This window comes from Panicum virgatum, unplaced genomic scaffold (assembly GCF_016808335.1).
Source record: "Panicum virgatum strain AP13 unplaced genomic scaffold, P.virgatum_v5 scaffold_5040, whole genome shotgun sequence".
NCBI classification, from domain to species: domain Eukaryota; kingdom Viridiplantae; phylum Streptophyta; class Magnoliopsida; order Poales; family Poaceae; genus Panicum; species Panicum virgatum.
The window spans coordinates 26,762-47,625 of NW_024376456.1; the positions used below are offsets into that span (position 1 = coordinate 26,762).

Genomic DNA, 20,864 nt, shown 5'->3' on the forward strand with positions numbered 1-20,864 from the left:
CATGTATTCTCTCAATTCCCATTGTGAATGGGCTAATAATCTTCTTTGCCTGGTACATGTTCTCAGGCACAAAGTTAGGCTTCGGAAGCAACCAGGATAAGAGTTTCATCAGATCGTTGAAGCTAGAGTCAGACCATCCGTACTTGGCCTTCAGAATCAACAGCTCGAGTACAAACCGTAGCTCAGACCAATGAGTTGGACACCCCCTTTCTCGTACATGCTATGGTGTGCTGCATCCTCTACCACCTTGAAATGCTCTAACCCTTTCGCGCTCCCAATAAGGACATCCGCCTTAAAGTGCTTCAGCATTTGTTCCAGCTCATCTGCATCACTATCATCATCACCATATTGGCCTTCTAAACTCCCCGAAGGTATGCTTATGTATCCACCACCGCCGTCATCATTTCCATCAACATGAGAACACGTCATGTGAAGGTCGGCATCGAAGAATGTTTCACTATCATCCGCATCTCCACATCCTATAAACCCGTATGTTCCTTGATCGGTTACTGGTAGTTCCGAAGGAGTGTCATGCTCTCCATGATGGATCCAAGTGGAGTAGTCATCAACAAATCCTTCAATGATCACGTGTGACCTGATGGTGACTGCGTCTGCCCAGACCTTCAGATTTTTACACTTCCTATAAGGGCAACATATACCGGAAACCCCCTTGATCCTCGCATCCATCTTCGCAACATCAATGAATTTATCCAATTCAACACGGAAAGCCCTCTCCGTCCTTTTCATGGTATACATCCACCGACGAGCCATCTACAAATTAAATTTTCACAAAACATTCCGTGGCACATCTTGAGATAATAGACTATTGATCTCGTAACAAACTTACATTATTTGACTGGTACAAATACATGTGCTTATAAAAACATATGTTTAAAAAACTTGAATTTCGTACGTTGTAAACGTACACCTATGTTGCTTGGTTCGATTAAAATATATATAGACGTTAAACACATGCTTGGGTTTTCTTAAGATCCAAAGACAGTACATATATAAGAGTATATCCATATTGGAGGAATACATCTGGCGATTGCAGGTGGCACAGCCAGAAGCAGCAGATCTGAGCTCCTGGTACATGTTTTATCTGTTTTAATCAATGACATCTCAAGTCCTCTGTTCATTTTTTCTTTCTCCAGCAAAGTTGGTCGATTTCTTCTCCCACGATCAATGAATATACACATTCTGCTTTCGCTGCAACTGTTTTGAGCAAACAAAACTGGTGATTGTTCTGCCCATTATCAGGTACTAGGGGCAGGAAACTCAGAAGTCATATATCATAAGTACAATACGTAGCCAGAGGAGAGGACGAATACGTTTGAGCTCAGCTGGTACATCTTCTGTTCTAACCAAGGACAGCTCAAGTCCTCTGTTTAGTTTTTCTTGCTCCATACTCCATTGAGGTTCATCGATTTACAATCAACATTGACACCTTCTGCTCTGAATGCAACTATTTTCAGCAAACAAACACTGATGATTATTGATCTGGTGGCTATTGTCAGGTACTGAAGGCAGGATACTCACAAGTCATACATCACAAGTAGGAAACTTACGTGATAATGCTTGGTTCTTCTAAGCTAGAGGCTATTTATCTTCAGAGACTAATCGACCACATCGTTCTCCCAATTCTCATCTACGGAAGGCTGAAAGCTCAAAAGGCATAAATCATAATTACAGCACAAGATCCTATTCAATTGCTTTGTGAGTTGAAGCTACGGTATGTTAATCTTAAACACCATTACTTTTCTATTTGACATGCTCAAAAGTCCTAAATCTCCTCATACATACATATGTACATATGCATGAGAAAATGCGCGTACACGCATCTGATTCTGTTGCTGCTGACCACGCATCTCTGCAAAACACCAGCCGACCAGCATCTGTCCCCATGGACGCACGTCTGTCTCTGCAACACAAAGCGCGACGCACGCAGCATGCGTTTATCGGTCCCATGTGCTTATTGCATGGCAGCCTGTTGCAATAATTACGTTTTGCGTACAAGCTAAACAAACAGACTTGCCAAGTTTTTAATCTCCTATTGCAGCCATAAAAAGATAGGCAGAAAATCGTGTGACCCATGTATGCTAGCTACAACTAGTCTATATTTCTTCTGTGCATATAGTTGCAAGTAACTCACTTAAAATTAGGCAATACTAGTCCACCAACCCGTGCTCCTCCACGGGCTAGAACTATAACAAATATAAACATTAATTAGGTGGTTGTGGATAAATTTAATACATACAACTAATAAAAATACTTATATTTGTTTTTTTCTTTCTCTGTCATCTGTCCACGCGCTCACATTTTCTAACTGTAATAATGCTTTCTTAGTTTGTATTCTATATTGATTGTGATAAACTAATAATTAATTATATAACTTTTATCATCTACGTTGATAGTTTCTCACCCTTCAAAATGTGTCCTTAACATATTATTTTACGATTTAAAATTTGTCCATAGGAACTAAAAGTTAGGAGATTAATAACATAAGGAAAGTGATCAACATAGGTAACACGTCAATAAGGGGACACATGTGCCTTAACTCAACCTTACTAAATTAAACTGTATGAGAATTTCTAAAACATAAATTATCATGGAACATAGGGAGTACCTTGAAATCTATGTTTAAATATGTCATCTACTTTTTTATCCTTGTTGTGGTGATGTACGAATCCAGATTTCCTTTTAAACTTTTGTTAATTTAGTTACTTTCTATTTATCTATTTTCTAATAATAGCTAATACTGGTAAATGTAGATGTAGTTTTTTAATTTTAAAATGACATAGATGTCTAATTTATATGAATATATTGGGTGTGTAGATTATTTACTATAATATATAATATGGTTTTCTATTTAACTTTATAAGATTATATTAAAGAAATTAAACATGTGTGAAAAATTACATGTAGATTTTAGGGTTGTTTTAAATAATATTTCATATTGTAAGTGGGTAATTCAAATACAATTAAAGGGGTTACCTTAAATCATCTCTTATAATATAGATAATTTGAATATATAAATTTACTGTGCTTCTTTAAGTTCTATTTTATAGGGTTGTTTGTGAATTTGTTTAAAAATAGAATGAATGCAATAATTATTTCTATAGATATATGTTTTTTAAAATATTTAATACTTACTCTATCGGTCTAAAACTATAAACCACAACTAACATTTGATTCAATGTTTGGTTGTCTATTATATTTAATAAAATTGTATGTATAATATTTATTTTGTTGTGTTTTTCGTTCTTTCTAAGTATTTTATGTATTATGTTTATTGAGTATTTTCACTAATTATTTTAATATTACTGGCTAGATGTTGTACCACAACAAAAAAGTAAAACTTTAAATGGTCCTCCAAGATGTATCAATGCATGGATTAATTGAAAGTTAATAATAAGAAGAAATAGAAAAAAAGATTTTTAATGGTCCTCCAAAAAGTATGGATTTATAGGTTGAATACAGTGGGACATAGGTTAATAATAAGAAAAAATAAAAAAATAAATGATCCTCCAATCGATGCATAAATTGATTGAGGTGGGAGGTGGTTTAATAATACGTAAAAATAAAATAAAAAACTTAAATGTTCCTCTGTGAGGAATCGATGCATGGATTGACTGTGGTGGCAGGTGTGTTAATAATAAGGAAAATATATAAAGAGAATTTAAATGATCCTCTATGAGGAATCGATGCATGGATTGATTGCGATGGGAGATGGGTCACCTTTGGCTACTAATAATCATGGATATAATTAGAAGGCCAGATGTTTCTGATTATTGTGGAATTTTCTAGACTTTTTTCTCTTTTTCTAGAGCGCTTCGTAAGCCGTGCATCCTTTTCATCTCCAATTAATAATAGTAAGATGTTCAGTTGCAGTTGTTCTCATCCACAACTACAAACTATTTCAATGTCCCAGTTACAACTAGATCATTAAAACCGTTGCATCTAGGACCGACGAGGCGATTGCAATTACAACTAAGCAATATACTCAGTCGCAATTGGCCAGATCCCGTGCGTGACTGCAACCGCTTCACTGCCGCCGTAATTACAACTAGGATCTTTAAATCGGTTGCAACTAGGACCAATAAAGCGATTCCAGTTACAACTAGAGAATATGCTCAGTTGCAATTGGCCTGACACCACAATTGCAACCGCTTCAATACCCTGGTTACAACTATGATTATTAAGCCTGTTGCGACTTAGCTAGGACCAGTAAGACGAGTGCAATCTGGCTTAGTTAGTTACATGACAGAGGGTAACTAAAAAAGTAATTACTCTCATGCAACTAGCTTACTATCCTAGTATATGTTTTGTTCTAACCAAAGACTACTCAAGTCCTTTGTTTTGTTTTTTTCTTGCTCGATCCATACTCCTGTTAAGTTCGTCAATTACCATCAACATCCACACTTTCTGCTTTCAGTGCAACTGTTTTCAGCAAATAAAAATGTATTATTATCCTGCCTATTGTTAGGTACTGAATCCAGGAACTCAGAAGTCACACATCACAAGTAGGAAATAAACGTAATTAGAGTTGATTCGTCCGAGCTAGAGGCTATGGTATGTTCATCTTGAGGAACTAATCAGCCATCTGTTCGAGATCCTCATCTGCTCCTTTGTGAATCGAGGCTATGGTACGTTAATCTTAAACACTGTTACCTTTCTCTTTTACATACTCCAAAGTATGAAATCCCCTCGTATATATAATGCTTCTTGTTTCATGTGATAACAGGAACAAGAAGGCTAGACGAGACTGTTTGCGGCCACAGTTGTGCAGCTCAAAGACTAAAAGGCTAAAGAGCTCAGCTTCAGGCTAGCAGTCTACCTGTTTTCCCAGGTCAGACATCAATATCATCAACTACTGTTTCATATAGGTCTATCAGATGGTGCCAGTCATACATCATGTTAGCAAAGTAACAAAGAAACAATCATGCATGAAAAAGTGCCATAGGATTCAGTTAGTTTGGAACATGCATAACCCATAATTTATTGAGAGTACAGCTAGTTTGTGCAGATCATTTTTTTTGTTTCAAAAGTAGCAGCTCATGTTCAATTTGGTCTGCAGGATTTTTGGGCAAGGAGACACTTTCAAAATAAATGATGGCCAGTATCGAAGGTGCTGCTGTGTCTGCAATTTTGAAAATTTTGGCAAACAAGTTAGCTCCATTGATGATGAAGCAGTACAGCTCTATAGTGGGTGTGACAAAGGATCTCCAGGATCTCAAGGGTCGATTTGAGGATATCAGCTCCTGGCTAGAAAAAGCAGGATGTAAAACTACGGATAATGATCAATTTTTCATCAGACAATTGAAACACGTCGCATACGACGTTGATGATATTGTTGATGAGTTCCATCTAGAGGCTGAGAAGCACGAAGCTGAAGTTGCCAACAATATTGTGTCAAAATGTCTCTGCACAAAACCAAAATCATATCTGTTTCAATTCAAGGCAGCCCTCAAGATCAAGGCTATAAAGAAGAGATTTGATGCAATAGTGAAGCAAAGAACTGACTTCAGTGCAACAGTAAACAGTTTGCCGGAAGGTCATCCTGTTCCACACATGAACAGGACTGCCAGGGCAATTCCAACAGTGCCAAATGTTGCTGTGGCATCAATAATATGTGGAAGTGAGCGAGAAAAGCAGGAAATAATATCTAAACTAGTGGACAAAAATAACCAACAGATAATCAAGATAGTCTCCATAATTGGGCTTGGTGGCTCTAGGAAAACTGCCTTGTCTAACCTTGTTTTCGGTGATGGTAACACCGTAAAGGATCATTTTGAAGTAAGAATATGGGTTCATGTGCCTCAAGAATTTGATGTCTAAGAGCTTATGATGAAGATGTTTGAAGCCATTACTTATCAAAAATCTAAACATCATTCCATACAGAACATAATTCAAACTATAGCAGATACGTTGACTGGAAAGAGGTATTTGCTTGTATTAGATGATGTCTGGACTGTGGGCCGAAGTCAATGGGAAGATTTTATGTTATATATAAAGAGAGGAGCACCTGGAAGTAGTATTTTGTTGACAAGTCGCAATAGAAATGTTGCAGAAGCAGTGGAATCAACAGATCTGTTGAAGTTGTTGTCCTTGTCTAAGGATGATAGCTGGACTGTGTTCACTCAGATCATTGGTGAGGACATAAAAGGTTTGGACTCTGAATTATTGGAAGTTGGGAGAGAGATTGTGAATAAATGTGGTGGGGTTCCACTTGCAATTAAAGTTCTTGCAAATGTCCTTCGTGGCAAGACACATATAGAACAATGGAAGGCCGTGAGAGACAGTAATCTACTAGATGCTGAGGATAAAGAGCATAGAGTATTAGCAAGCTTGATGTTGAGCTATTCCCATTTACCATCCCATCTGAAACGGTGCTTCACAATATGTTCATTGTTTCCTAAAGGCCTTCCGCTCGATAAACAACAATTGGTTGACCAATGGATTGCTCACAATGTGATTAGTTTGACTCATGGTTACAATTGCTTGGAGGATGTTGGCGACGAGTGCTTCAATTCACTTGTGCAAGTTTCTTTTCTCCAGGATGTGAAGGAATATTTTGGGAGAGTGTGTTGCGAGATGCATGATTTGCTTCATGATCTTGCCCAGTTCATCTTGGATGAGCAAATTTCAACTAATGTGCCAAAGGATGCAACCAGTTCCACAAAATACCACAGATACTTTTCCTTAGTTCAACAGCCAAAAAAACCTTTGCCTAGAATGTTTTTCAAGAATGCACGTGCTATATATGTTGATGGTGGTGATTGTGATGATATAATATTCAACAAGGCCAAGAATGCAAAGCACTTGTGCAGTATCATTGCAAACAATAATCTATCGACAACAGTGCTCACTGCCATATTTCAGACAAAACATTTGAAATATCTTGAGATGTCAAGATTGCAATGTGAATCACTCCCTGAAACTATGTCAGATATTTGGAGCCTGCAAGCTCTGCATCTAGAATGTAGTAGCCTTCTCGAGTTGCCCAAATCTATTGGTAAGCTGCAAAAGTTAAGAACACTGAACCTATCATGGTGTATGAAGCTAAAGTTTTTACCAGATTCAATTGGTGACTGTAATATGCTTTCAAGCATTTATCTTTGCCAGTACATGGAGCTTGCAGCCTTGCCAAATTCTATTGGTAGAAATAAAAAAGCTAAGAGTTCTTAAACTAGATCATACCAAGATTAAGGAGCTACCTGTAGTTATAACAAAATTGAGAAATCTACAATGTTTGAGTCTACGTAATTGTTATAGGCTGGTAGAGTTGCCCAAAGGCATCGGAAATTTGGATAAGCTTCAAGTTTTGAACCTAGAATATTGTGTGCAGCTGGTAGAGCTACCTAAAGACATTAACAACTTGGAGAAGCTTCATGTTTTGAACTTGGAAAATTGTGGGGAACTGGTAAATCTACCTGAAGGCACTAGCAAGTTGGAGAAGCTTTAAGTTTTGAACCTCGAAGGCTGTAGGAAGCTGGTAGAGCTGCCTGATGGCATTGTCAAGTTTGAGAGGCTTCAAGTTTTGAACCTGAAAGATTGTGAAGAATTGAGAGGGATGCCTGTAGGCATTGGACAATTCAGCAGTCAACTACAAAAGTTGCCCTTATTTGTTGTGGTAACGGTGAAAAGTTTGCTGGAATATCAGAGCTCGCAAATGAAGGTAGGAATAGTGAAGGTCTAATTATCAGAGGTATTTCACATGTGTTGGAGAAAGATGATGCACATAAGGCATGCTTGAAAGAGAAGACAAATTTACAGAGGTTGAAGCTAGAATGGAAGATGCATCAGAAAGGTGAGGTGAACACTGAGTTTTTCTTTAATGAAAAGGTGGACACTATGTTGGAGGAGGCTGTACTTGATGGCCTAGAACCGCCAGCTGGGATTAAAGAGCTAGAAATTTGTGGGTACTCAGGCGAGAAATATGCATGGTGGATGCATAATCAGGTTGTTGGTACTGAAGTAAAGGGGCAAGCTTGCTTCCAATTTTTGAGGGCGATGAAGCTATCTGATTTCCAAGGATTGAAGCATCTACAAGGGCTTGTGGAACTTCCTTGTCTGGAGGAGCTTGAGCTGCACAAGATGCCTTCTCTTGAGAGCATAAGCTGTGGCCCATTTCCTTCACTGGTGAAGTAATTAATGGATGATCTACCTAGATTGGAAGAAGTGTGGTTGGTAGCAGAGAGGACCATGTCTGATGGAGAAGAGGGAGGAAACTGCAGCAATTGTGCACCTCACTCGGGACAGGTCCGAGTTGGTAATTGCTTGACATGTCTGAATATATCAAATTGTCTTACATTGAAGATCAAGACATTCCTACCTTTGTCTTGTCACCTGAAGCATTGGAAGTTCTCCGAGTGTGCTGGGAAGTGGATCACAGAATCTAATTACCACAGCCAATTCCATTTCGAGAGGTCCAATTCATACTTCTATCATAGCCACCTACAAAACACCGGACGTGAGTGGGAGGTGGTGCAACACATGACAGCATGGGAATTATTGAAGACTTTTCTCATTGATAATGCGCTAGGGGAGCTTCGATATCCACAAGAGCTAAACATTCTGAACTGCTGTCGCCTTAGTAGCCTTCCTCAAGCAATGGGGCAACTCACATCCCTCCAGGTGCTACGGATAGGAATGTGCGACGGACTTAAGCAGTGCCGGAATGCTTGGGCGAGCTCTGTTCTCTTCGAACTCTACATGTTGAATGGCTGCCCAAAATAAAGAGCCTTCCCCAATCGCTGCAGCATCAGCATCTCACATCACTTGAGGATCTCAGGATTCATGCATGTCATGCACTTCATGAGCTGCCTGAATGGCTGGGAGATCTCTGTGCTCTATGCAAACTCCACATTTCTGGGTTGGATGGGCTGGCTTGCTTTCCCGAATCCATGTGCCGGCTCACGTCCCTTAAAGAGCTATGCATCGACAGCTGCCCACTCATCACATCCTTTCCGCAGGGGATGGAAAGCCTGGCCTCCCTTGAAAAGCTATGCATCTCTAGGTTAGGAGGAATCGGATCCTTGCCAGAGGGCATAAAAGGTTTCACCGCTCTGAAGAAATTGGAGATCATTGACTATCAGGGAATAAAATCCTTGCCAGAGGGTATAAAATGCCTCACCACTCTGAAGAAATTGGTGATCAAGAAGCGTCCTGATCTGGCGAGGCGCTATGAGGAAGGAAAGGGGAAGGACTGGCACCCCATTTCGCACATCCCTGATGTGCGGATTGATTGAGGTGTGTCATGGGCCCTTTTTTTCTACTCCCTCCGAATTTAAATATTTGTCGCGGTTGACTTTTTTTGCAACTTTGAATCATCCGTCTTATATATATATATATATATATATATATATATATATATATAGTATCACTATTTAGCTCCTGGGGTGTTGAATAACTATTCAACGCACCATCCAACAGATTCAACCACCCGCAACCGTAAAATCCTCCCGCAGCAGTAAAATTGCCTCTCATCTTATCTTCTGCATGTCCACCGCCCCACAACCGGAAAATCTTTAAACAGGATTGTAAAACTCTAACTAGTTGTCATGCACGTGCGGCATGCACATGTAAGAAAATTATTTGAATATATGACAATGCATATGCTATATAAGTATCAAGACAATAAAAAATGTACATAATATTGAATCATTGATAATCAAACTGGTTTCTAAAACTGTCAACAAAAGTGGCCAATAACAGCTAATTTGAGTTGGAGAAAAGATATGCTTTCTTGCGGTCAAGGTCATTATCACAATCCACATTTCATTTATACATCAGGGTAGAACCTATTCTCACAGTCCACATTTCATTTACATCTCGCAGCACCTATTCATTAACAGTTACCTGCATGCTTTACGGCCACTAACTTAGATACCTAGTCTCCTACCATATTCCCATTGTAATCTTCATGCATTCACGTAATTTAGTGTGGTGCTTGAATGATCCTCCGTTCACTGCTGCTCAACGTCGCAATATATCCCAAGCTTCTCCAGGACCCGTGCAAGCCCTGCGGCAGCTATTCAATTTGGCACCCTGTAGACAAAAATAACAGTCGCATTTAGGCATAATATCATGAACTATTTATGTGGAGGCAATTACAATTCACAGCATATAAATTGGCAATATAGCTACTGGACTGGGTTCTTGAGATAACAATTATCACAAAAGGCCCTGTTTGCATACTAATAAAAGAGGACACAAAAATTGAACCAGGCTACACCAAATTTAGCAAATGGTAAATCATAACAGTTTGATTTCCTGATGGCCATAGACCGTAGGGGGTAATCCACATTTCTTATTTTGCAATTGTTTTAAACGGCACTACTTTTAAAGGACAGAGTTAACATTGCAGAGTTGTAAAGATATGCATCTATTCTGTATATAGATTTGAAATGATCTGAAATAACACAACAATCTGAGAAGAGGAACAATAACAAAAGATATACCTTGCGGCAAAGATTTTAGTTCTAACATACTCACTGAAGATGAGGAACTACAGAACCTTATGGTTTGACATGCAAATCATTCCAAATTGGGAATTACTTCCAACAGGTTCTAGGAACACACCTTCTGTCTTAATTGCAAATTTGGCACAGAGTGAAAGGAACCCCCACTGTAATGGAATGGCAAACAATAAAAATATCCGTGATATCAAGAACCTCTTTAAACTACAAGGCCAACTTCAGAGCAATTTCAGTCAGACTTATTTCGACCTTCTCGATTCATCCTCAAATGCAGCGATCGTGACAAGAGTTAGTTACCTTACAAGATGTGGTAGTGCAATGACTGAAACAACAGGTATCGATCTTCCTGATGCCAACAGTGTGCCGCAGGTTTCAACTGGGTGCCAAGTGCCAACAGTGTGCCGCACAATTAAACAATAATGGTGCAATTGTCTTCATTATAAAGAAAAATCCTCCTCTATGGATTCTTCAACTGTCAACTAATTAAGTGCCTCAATTTTTTTATGATTTTTTAGTTTTAAGTAGTTGACATCCTTATTTACAGATCATCTCCAAGTTAGAGAAATAACCAAATATTAGATGTTTACTCAAACAACTGCAAGAATAAATGACAGCTTGGACCATCGTAATTGCAGGTTTAAAGACAAAGGGTATGAAAATAAGCCAAACAATATAATATAAAAATGATTTAGGCTTTCAGAAATGGGTGACATGCTATAGTGATATCACAGGCATCCTAGTAGGCTCCAAAAAACACTGAACTGCACACAAACCAACTGAATGTTAGCATGTCCGACCCAAGCCATGACCTTGCAGTCTAAAAGATATGGAACAATATAACTTAGAATACCAAAGTAAGAAAAGATATGGAACAATATAACTTAGAATACCAAAGTAAGAAAAGATATGGAACAATATAACTTAGAATTTAGAAAAAAAATAAACTATCAGAAGCAATTATGCTATATACTTATGGTTAGTGAACCTAGCAATCCCTTGCTGCTGTTGCTAGAAAATAGATTCTAGAATTGAGCATTACCTGAACCCAAGGTTAGTTTGTGGCAGTTCCTGAACAGAGGCAAGAGCTGCTACCGCTGAAACCGGAATGAAGCACTGTAAGTCAAAGAAGCAACAGATCAGATGATATGCAGACAGCCGACATAAGCAACCTGCAAAGGCAACAATAAACAAGCCGCTAGGCCACCGGCGTGAGCTGCTAGGACCAGTGAAGATGGCACGAAGGTCAAGGGACCAGATCTTGTGGGCGCCAACCAGTGCTGCCGCTTGCCCCTGTATGTGGCCGGCTAGCGTGCCGTTGTAGACCTCTCGCATCGAAATGTGGGATTCTGAAACTTGGAGGGATGAGGGCATGGAGCAACAGGAAAGAGGAGATTGGTGAAGGGATTGTACTCTGAGGGCTCTAGATGTCGGCCATAGTGGCCTGAGCGCCGAGGATACCGGTGCCGCGCCCTCACCCTCGCCTGAGCGGAGCAGGAGGTGGAGCAGAGGGCGGATCTGAGGGGCCTCCCTCCATGGCGGAGAGCAGGTTCTCCACCAGTGTTTGGTTCAGCACACGCGCGATTGCGAGGAGGGAGAGGGGAGGAGCAAGGCGAGCGGAGTGCGGAGATCGGAGGCGATGCGCTGCAAGTTGTGGCTGGTGCTGGCGTGATTGATGGGCGGCGGCGCGGCATCCATGCGGTGGAAGGAAAACATGCACCTGATTTACGGACGTGTGAGAGGCGCGGGTATGCGGGCGGGTAGGCGGAGCAGATCGGTTTGAAAAAAATCATCAAATGGCAGAAACATTTTCTATCTATCGGTTTTCACCACTTTCGACTCCTTTCCGGTCCCTTGGGCCAGCGCAGTGGATTAACCAAAACTCACTCTTTTGTAGTGTAGATTAAAACCGTAAAATAACATTGTAGATATATAAAGGAGTCCAACCCTAATTTTCGCCTAAATTTTCTCTCTCCTCTCATTTAGATCCCCCCGGCACCCACAAGAGGCGGCGACGGTGCTCCTCGGGTCCTCCGTTCCCCGGCATCGAAGCGGAGACGGCGGCGGTCCTCTCCCTGCTGCGGCAGCGTGAGTCCCCGGCGGCGGCGCTCTTCTCCTTCGACCGCGCAAGTCCCCGGCGGCGGCCTTCCTCCGTGACGGCGCGCTCCTCACCTATGGCGTCCAGGCAGCATCCCAGCAATGGCCGGCGGCGCGAGTCCCCGGCGGCAGCGCTCGCGAGTCCTATGCACACCGATCTGCAGGTCAGTCCCCTCCGCACCCCCTCTAATTTCTAATCTATGTGCCTGTAGCGTTGGAGGAAATCCCGTCATATAGGAATATATTGTTTCGATTTGGTTTTGATTTACTGATTTCTAATCTCCAATTTCACTTCCGCGTGCATATTCTAGATAATTGTTGAGTATAGATCCAATTTTGTTGGATATCAATAGACCAAAATCATGGACTACATCGGCTAATCTAATTGCTCATCTGATGAACATGTCAGTCAGTTCTCCCTTCCATGCCCACAGCAGATGCTACGGGGTAATTGCCACCGGCCCGCGAATTGAGGATGCATCCCGTTCTTCTTTTCCTTTTAATTAATTCCTGTAACATATAGTCCTAATTTCCTTTCTCTGTTCAAACTATCTTTAACAAAATATCTCATGTTCAAACTATCTTTAACGATAAAACTAATCATAACAAAATAAACGATAATTTCTACGTGAATTTTAATTACTGCTTGCCTATTAATTGAGGGTTAAGCGGGAGCCCTGATCAGCCTGTCGGTCAAGATGAAAGACCTGCATCTGCATGGGTGAAGAGGTAGATCAAGATCTTGACGCTGTATGACGTCAACCAATCCATCGCAACCTTTGAAGTTGATTTCGTCGAGTGGCCTCTGCTTTGCCACAAAGAGATGCACTGGTTAGTTTTCTGTCTAACTACTTCGATCCTGCCTGTGTACTCAAGCAGGCAGCCTGCGAGAGCTTCCTTTGCTGCCTCGCACCATGAAGCAATCTGCTGAGCTGCACCTGCACGGTTTGTTCTCCATATTCGGTTGTTTGTATTGTACTGTATCCACCACACAGCCCTGTTTTCTCAGATCCAGCGTATTTGCTGGAACAAGCAGTGCTTGTTTGGTTTCATTCACAAACGATATTTCATTGCGGTTTCAGAAAAGAGGGAGAAAACATTCTTCTCTGCTTGCTCGGTTACAAGCTAGCTAATGGATTATGGATGCTCCTGGAGAGATGGAGCAAGCCAGGGGCGACCAGCCTCGGACTTGCCGGTTGCCGCCTCTGCCATGGCGCGGCCCGGCGTCTGCGCGTGGTGGCACAACTATGCAAGGGTGGTCACGTCTAGCCATGGTATGGTGGGTGTGCCAAGGCATGGCTAGGTGGCCGCGTGAACACGGCAATTGGCGATGCACACCACCTGTTGGGCGAAATGTGTGGCCGGTGAGACATTGTTCGGATTTCACCTTTATATCTTTTCCTTTTCTGTTTATCTTGAATTGATTCTGCTTCTTCTGCATTACGGTTGGTTTTGAACCCCAAGACGGAAGAAGATGGCCGTGGCCGAGGCATGGACTCATCTAGGTGAAGGGCGACACCCACAGCCAAAAGTACGTCGACGAGGCCACCAAGAAGGAGGTCAAGGACATCTTTCGGCCGCTATGACCGCACCCTCCTCGTCGCCGACCCCAGGCGCTGCGAGCCCAAGAAGTTTGGTGGGCGCGGAGGTACCAGAAATCGTGTCGTAATTGCTAGATCATGTATCAATTGGTGTTGCGTGTTCTGGTTCTATACCTAGCTACATCTTTACATATATGCAATGGGAGTTTAGAATTTTAAGCCTAGTAGTCTGGTACGTTTTTGAATAATCTTACTATTACTAATTAGAGGTCTAAAAAGATGCACTGTTTACGAGACGCTTTAGAAAAAAAGAAAGAATCTAGAAAATCCCACAATAATCAGAAACATCTGTCCTTCTATTTTAAACCATAATCAACCATAGCCATTGGATTAACATCAGCCACCTAGCCTTCTATTCCCGCATAGTTGATCCACTAGCAGATCCAACAAGGATCAATACACAACTTGGACACTTTTTTTCCTTTTCTATTAAAATATGTAGAACCATACGCGGATACACCCCTAAGCAACGGGCAACTAAAAAGTGTACTACAGCATACTAAAATATTGCTACCCCTACAATAATCACGCCTGAAACTCTTTATTTTTTTCCGGGTTTTCTCTCCGCGAGCTTTGGTGACCAAATGTTACGTTCGGTACGGGGCTGATTAATGTGGTAAAAAGAGACTACTAATATTATGTGATAACGAAACTTGATTAATGGTGACGAGGTTTCATATCCGACTGTGTTACAAAGACGAACATGCATGGAAATTCTACTTCACCAGTTTCTCTACTTCTGCCTCCTTTATCAATGAGTAAAATCCATCTCCGGTCCCTAAACTTGTCACGCTATGTCATCCCGGTCCCTAAAGTCTCAAAGTGACTATCCCAGTCCCTAAACTATGTTTGGGTCTCATCGAGGTCCAAACGGGCATAGGGCAGACTCATTAGCTAACGTGGCACCGGACTCCACAATGACATTAGCTCGACCTACTCTGAAATTCGGCAGTTTCTGCCCAAATCTGAGTGTCAAATAAACTTCCTACAAATAGAAGCATGAAACAATAAAATAAAATCTGAGTGTTAAATTAGCCTCTTTATCTCTAGCAACCGTAATACCCATCAATTGCTAGAAACAATTATGATAGAATGAAAAACACGACAACAAAACCATAAATATAACAAGTGAAATTACTATGAATTGTAGTAATTATTTGATTTCTGCGAATGTATAAAGTGAAAATACACCGGTATTTGACACTCAAAGATTATATTAATTTCCTACCGATACATCAATATTTCACACAGGAACATCATCAAATCGACGGTAAGTAACACGTTGAATGGTTGTTTAAACCTATAAGGATTACAGAAGCACTGTTTGCACACTTTCAATCCTTTTTTTTTTGAAGGGGCTATTGCAAAACTACCCTCATTTCGTCCTCTGATTGCATGTTTGCCCCCCTTTTTTTGACTTCGCATGTTTGCCCCCCTTTTTTTGAATCTGAAGCTTCCAGTTGCCCCTATTCTGTTAAGAGCCGGTGACGGTATTAAATGGCAGTTGAAAAGACACATATGCCCTTGTGGGACCCACTCGTCAGCAGCAACAAAGAGTCAAAGACATCCGCTCACTGGCGGAGGATGAGGCGGCGCTCTACGACGCTCGTCGGCGTGGGACTGGGAGGCAGCTGGCCTCGCCCAGCGCTGCCGCGCGGGTGTACAACTGGATGCTGGAGGAGCGGGCCCCAGTGCGCAGCCTCACCCACGCACCCCTCAACGACGCCGTCGCCCCGCGGGACCGGCCCGGCCGCTGCGGCGATGACGGCGGCGGTGGCGTCGCTGCCTTCTCCGCCCTCGCGGGCGACCTGCGCCACCGCTTCCGCGTCGCGCACGGCCGCCAACCTAGGTCCTTCACCGCCGGCGCGCTGGCATTCAGCAGGGGCGCTGGCGGTCGAGCTCCGGACCTCTGGCGGCGTGCACTGGCAGTCGCAGAGCAAGCTGCTGGCGTCGAGCGGGAAGACCAAGGTGCTCGGCGGGATGGCGCGCCACCTCCGATCCTGCTAGCCGCCATCGCGAGGAGGAGCGGGCCGGGCCCACGGCCGGCGCCATGGGCCTCGTCCCTGTCTTCACCCCGACAGCGGCGAGGCGGGAAGAGGCGGAGAGGCGACGCTCACCAGCGCGGGACGAGGGTGCAGGGGAGGAGAGAGGAGATGCTCGCCGGCTGCCACGGGCTCCGCCCGCTCCTCCGCGCCGCCGGTGGCCACGGGCTCCGCCCGCTCCTCCGCGCCGCCGCCGGCCATGGGCTCGGCCTGCTCCTCCTCAAGCCGGCGGGCGGGCGCGGCCTCCCGGCCCCCGCGCGACGCCGGCCGCCCAGGCAGCCCCACCCACTCCCTTCGCCCCTCTGCCTTTCCCCCGCGCCTCAGTCTTCTGCCACCTCCGCCGGTCCTCCCCCAACGAGAGAGCCAACAGAGCAGGGGTAGGAGAGACATTTCCTATCTAGATTTTCCATATTTCCTTTTTCTTTATTTGCTGGAAGCTGCCTCGGTGGACGCCGTTGGAAATCAGGGGCAAACGGATGATTCACACTTGAAAAATAGGGGCAAACATGCAAACCTTAAAAAGAAGGGGCAAACATACAGTTGTAGGTACAAACGAGGGCAGATATGCAATTTGCCCTTTTTTAAAGTATTGCGGCCTTAAGGATTGAAGCTATAACCTTGGGCTAACACACAAACAGAACCTCAAATTTAGTTACTAGATTGAAAAGTTGACCAAGTAACACATACTACTAGCGTGTTAATCCTGGCAAAAACAAGTGACCTACTCCTGCAAACAATAAGTTTAGTAGTGCAATTGGGGACGGCCCTGCTCAGACTCAATGGAGCTTCTCCACTTAGATCTCCACCTACTGGGTGGCGCCGCGAACGGGCTCCCGCAGCAGCGACACAACGCCGGCAACGTCCACACGAACTCCCAGCTCAGCCTCGCTGCGAACCGTGCCGTCCCCGCCGGCCACCACGCACTGCACGGTGCCCGCGCCCTGCCGCAACACTAGGAACACCACGCGACGCCCCACGCTGCGCACGCGCCCGTGCCCCGCGGCACCTGTCGGCTCCAGCAACGCCAAGTCCGCCCACGCGTACACCTCCTGCAGCCGCCGGACCTCTCCCGTGGTGGCCACCGTAGTCTTCCCCCTCGTGGTGCTCACGTCCGGAAGCCATGGGTGTCTGGGAGCACAGGAAGAAAGAAGGAGGCAATGGCCACATAGTTTGATGGCCGCCGAAGTCTATTCGAAGAGGAATGAATGGATTCGGGAGGAAAAGATAGGGGATCGGTGGGGGGAAGAGGAGGGTGTGTGTGGGGGTCCCACATGACAGTCCAAGGTGGCATACCCGTTTGGACCTCAGTTGAGACCCGAACCGAGTTTAGGGACCCAATCAGCTACTTTCAGAGTTCGGGACTGGGATGACACAGCGTGACAAGTTTAGGGACCGGAGATGTATTTTACTCTTTATCAATCTTATTTGCTTGCCTTTTCACCTCAATTTTTGTCCAAAGGAAGGTAAAATATTACATTCAATGTATCATCATACCCCAAAAAACTAATTATTTCACATTACAAAAACTAGCCCATGCACTGTCACGGGTTGATCGGCTGGTGTCATAAGAATGTGAATACTCTTGGCTAGTCTGTCTAATATGGTTATGCTTGTTACCTATAGGCTATAGCAAGGAGAGGACGAGGGCGCTGCAGCCGCCCAAAGGACCCACAGCACCGAAACATGCGGCGCCATCCCCCTTCCTATCGCGCCCCTCCAACGCCCGCAGAACCACTCGTCACATCCCACTGCTCCCGGCTACGGGCCTGTGCTCGGGACGCTGCGCCATAGGGCCGGGCTTTGCCTCCTCCCTCGGCTCCACCGGCGCCACCCCCCCTGCCTGCGCCAGAGCAGCCGTCGTTCGGCCCCTTCATCCCACTGCCCGTGGAGGCGCCAAGCTGTCCACACGCTGGTGCAGAGCAAGGTGCGAGCGCCGAGCGACGAAGAAGGCCGGTGCTCCATGGGTCCTCCTGGCGCCTGGGCAGCTGCTTGGACAGTAACAGCAGCACTGTCTTCGACGCGCACCTACTGTCATAGATATGCTAGCTTGCCAAATGTCTGACACACGCTGCATGTGTTCGACAGAATGTCGACTAATAATATGTCCGTTTAGATCGCAGTGATCAAGGCTTTTGTCCAGTAAGTAGGCAGAACCGGTCCACTGATTACTTGAGCCACTCGCTATTCCTTTAGGCAAAAATTATTTCTAGGTATAATAGCCTTATATTTTGACCCAGTGATTTCAGTGGACAATGCTATGCTACTATTTTTAACCTCTGTAAACTTAATATGCTTCACAAGGTACTGAAATTGAAACATGGAATAGGTAACAAAGGCTACCCTACTTGTACGACCTTTGTTAGCGTTTCTGGTACTTTAATTGTAAATTAGTAGTCGCTTGCATCTTGTTGTCCTTTGTGCAAGGCCAACTGATGACTACGATTACATTGTATATTACCTTGCTAAATGAGCTTCCACCCTGAACTGTCAAACAACATTCTTTCAAAATAATAGGGAATTGCCTGAACAAAAAGATTGATTTTTTCCAAACATACAAACTAAAACTGAGTACTCCTAGCTAACACATGTAAACTATAAATCTTATTTGAGAGTTTTGCATTGTAATTTTTCTCATGTTCATAGTTGGCCATAATACCAGTGTGTTCAGGCAATATTGGTCACAGTACCAGCGTGCATTGGACAACATGAGCCATGTTGAAGTTAAAGAAAAGAAACAATAAATAAATCTCTATGCCATCATAACATCACAAAGATACTGGTGGGACAATATGATAAGGAATCTGCCAGTACTGAAATTTCAATATTCCAAAGATACATGCACAAAGGCTGACTGTCCATGCACACAATATGACTACGAGTAAGCTACTTTTGCTTATACTCTCCCCCGAATCAGTTCTTCATACTTTCCTGTCTGTTAGCCCTTTGATGCTAAAGCATCACTGATTCACTGTGATTTGAATCTTAATGCTACAATGTTTTGTATTGTCCTTATGCAAAAATGAGTGGGCTAAGTATCACAAATTAAAATTTTTATTGCTATTTTACCTTATGATCTATACTTCCTACTATACTGTAACTTTCAGAGCATGCAAGCTGATCCCAAAGATATCAAACAACTGAGCAGAAGAAGACCACCTGATTGAGTGCCATCTATAGTTCTATACATGTAGCATGTTGCTTAGCATTTTGGTGCCATCTTAGCATTGTGATAGTTAATCTTTATATCTTCATGGATTGGTTCACTCTAGTACTTCACTTTGATAGACACATTTTCTTGCTAGGGGTCGGGCGAGATAGGCCAACAAGTGCACTTGAATGCTGGATCTAGGAAAATGCTTCCATACTAGGAACAACACTCTAATGAAACATCGAGTTGCTCCAGAACAATAACAATGCACAAGACGGAATTTTCTGACCCAAATCTTAAGCTGGCCATCAGTTTTTAACTCAGGTGACAAATTTACCTTTTTATTATTACACAACATTGTCCTTTTGCAATATGATCATCCTACGTATGCAACACCTAACTATATACTCAGAATAGGCTATGGAACCATTAAAACATGGGATTAATCTGTTTTTTTTAATGAACCTGCAGGAGAGCTGCATGTTATATTGAAAAGTAGGAAACACCCAGAGGGGCGAAGGTAAAATTTACAAGGCAGAACAAGAAAAACGGAGCTCCAACAGCTGCCAAGTGGGATTAATATGTTTGATCTTGCTAATATTGACAGTGTACTGGCAAAGTCGCGCTGTGTTTCTAGTATATACTTATTATCATTTGAATGGACAACACACAATCAGGAGCTAGCACAAGTGCACAACTATCAACTACTGCGAATAGCTACGTCAGTGCACTAATTAGTTGGACGATCCTTCAAGTTCGTGCTAGTGCACCTTGTTTGAAATCTTTCTTCCCTTTTCCTGCTTCTCTTATGAGTGGGAAGACTGCTGTTGATGTATGCAGATGAGTCGCAACTCTTCAGTCTCTCAATCTTTCTGCTTGTGTGCCGTGTTTGTATACTGAATTCTGGGTGAGCTTTTTTCTTTGGTCCTGGTTCTGCTTTCTGTATATAGCAGTGTTGTTTTTTCTGAGAGGAGATGGTGTGATGATCAAATTGTTTCCCTATTGGTTTTATTGGCCACCATGATGGTTCAAACTGTATTAGCTCTATCTGATCATTTCCTTCACAATCTAATTTTTTGAAACCGTTGAAGCCTTTATTTTATCTCTGCCGTGTTGTTTCAACGATGTTGTTTCAACAATGCCGGTCCCAAGCCCGGATAAAGGAGGAGGGTTGTGTTAGGCGTGGCGAGCCAATGTAGAACCCAGCTACTCTTATGGAGATGAAACGCAAGAGAAAACCGTTGGGGCGTAACCCTCTTAGCGGCGCGCCATATCGCAACCCGGGTATGGTGTTAAATGAGCAAGGGCGGGGCCGTCACCCCCTTGGTGCCGTGCCGTATCGTGATCCGGACGCGGTGTTAAGTGAGCAAGGGTCGGGTCGTCGCTTCCTCAGTGGCGCGCTACATCGTCTCTCGGGTGTAGTGCTAAATGAGCAAGGGTCTTCGCACCTAACTCGGCGGGTGCGAGGGGTAAGGAAGCTAGTCGTGCCAACTAGGAT

The 20,864-nt window shown here is 43.4% G+C and overlaps 3 long non-coding RNA genes and 1 other non-coding gene across 5 annotated transcripts; 3 read left to right on the forward strand and 1 right to left on the reverse strand.

Annotated features, from left to right (window-relative positions):
• The first annotated feature begins 1,029 nt into the window (after positions 1–1,029).
• Positions 1,030–5,769, forward strand: LOC120694327. The gene is made up of 6 exons (XR_005683438.1): positions 1,030–1,089; positions 1,261–1,346; positions 1,518–1,732; positions 4,487–4,646; positions 4,745–4,849; positions 5,078–5,769. It is a non-coding gene; the product is annotated as an uncharacterized LOC120694327 (long non-coding RNA).
• A 3,878-nt stretch (positions 5,770–9,647) lies between these two features.
• Positions 9,648–11,782, reverse strand: LOC120694328. The gene is made up of 2 exons (XR_005683439.1): positions 11,651–11,782; positions 9,648–11,575 (listed from the first exon to the last, which is right to left on the reverse strand). It is a non-coding gene; the product is annotated as an uncharacterized LOC120694328 (long non-coding RNA).
• An 896-nt stretch (positions 11,783–12,678) lies between these two features.
• Positions 12,679–19,973, forward strand: LOC120694326. Of its 2 annotated transcripts, none has more exons than XR_005683436.1 (5): positions 12,679–12,739; positions 13,238–13,406; positions 13,658–14,223; positions 19,521–19,690; positions 19,838–19,973. It is a non-coding gene; the product is annotated as an uncharacterized LOC120694326 (long non-coding RNA). The 2 variants fall into 2 exon arrangements; XR_005683437.1 differs by lacking the exon at positions 12,679–12,739 and adding an exon at positions 12,740–13,022.
• Positions 19,974–20,338: 365 nt separating this feature from the next.
• Positions 20,339–20,424, forward strand: LOC120694331. Its single transcript, XR_005683441.1, has one exon. It is a non-coding gene; the product is annotated as a small nucleolar RNA Z102/R77 (small nucleolar RNA).
• Positions 20,425–20,864: the final 440 nt, after the last annotated feature.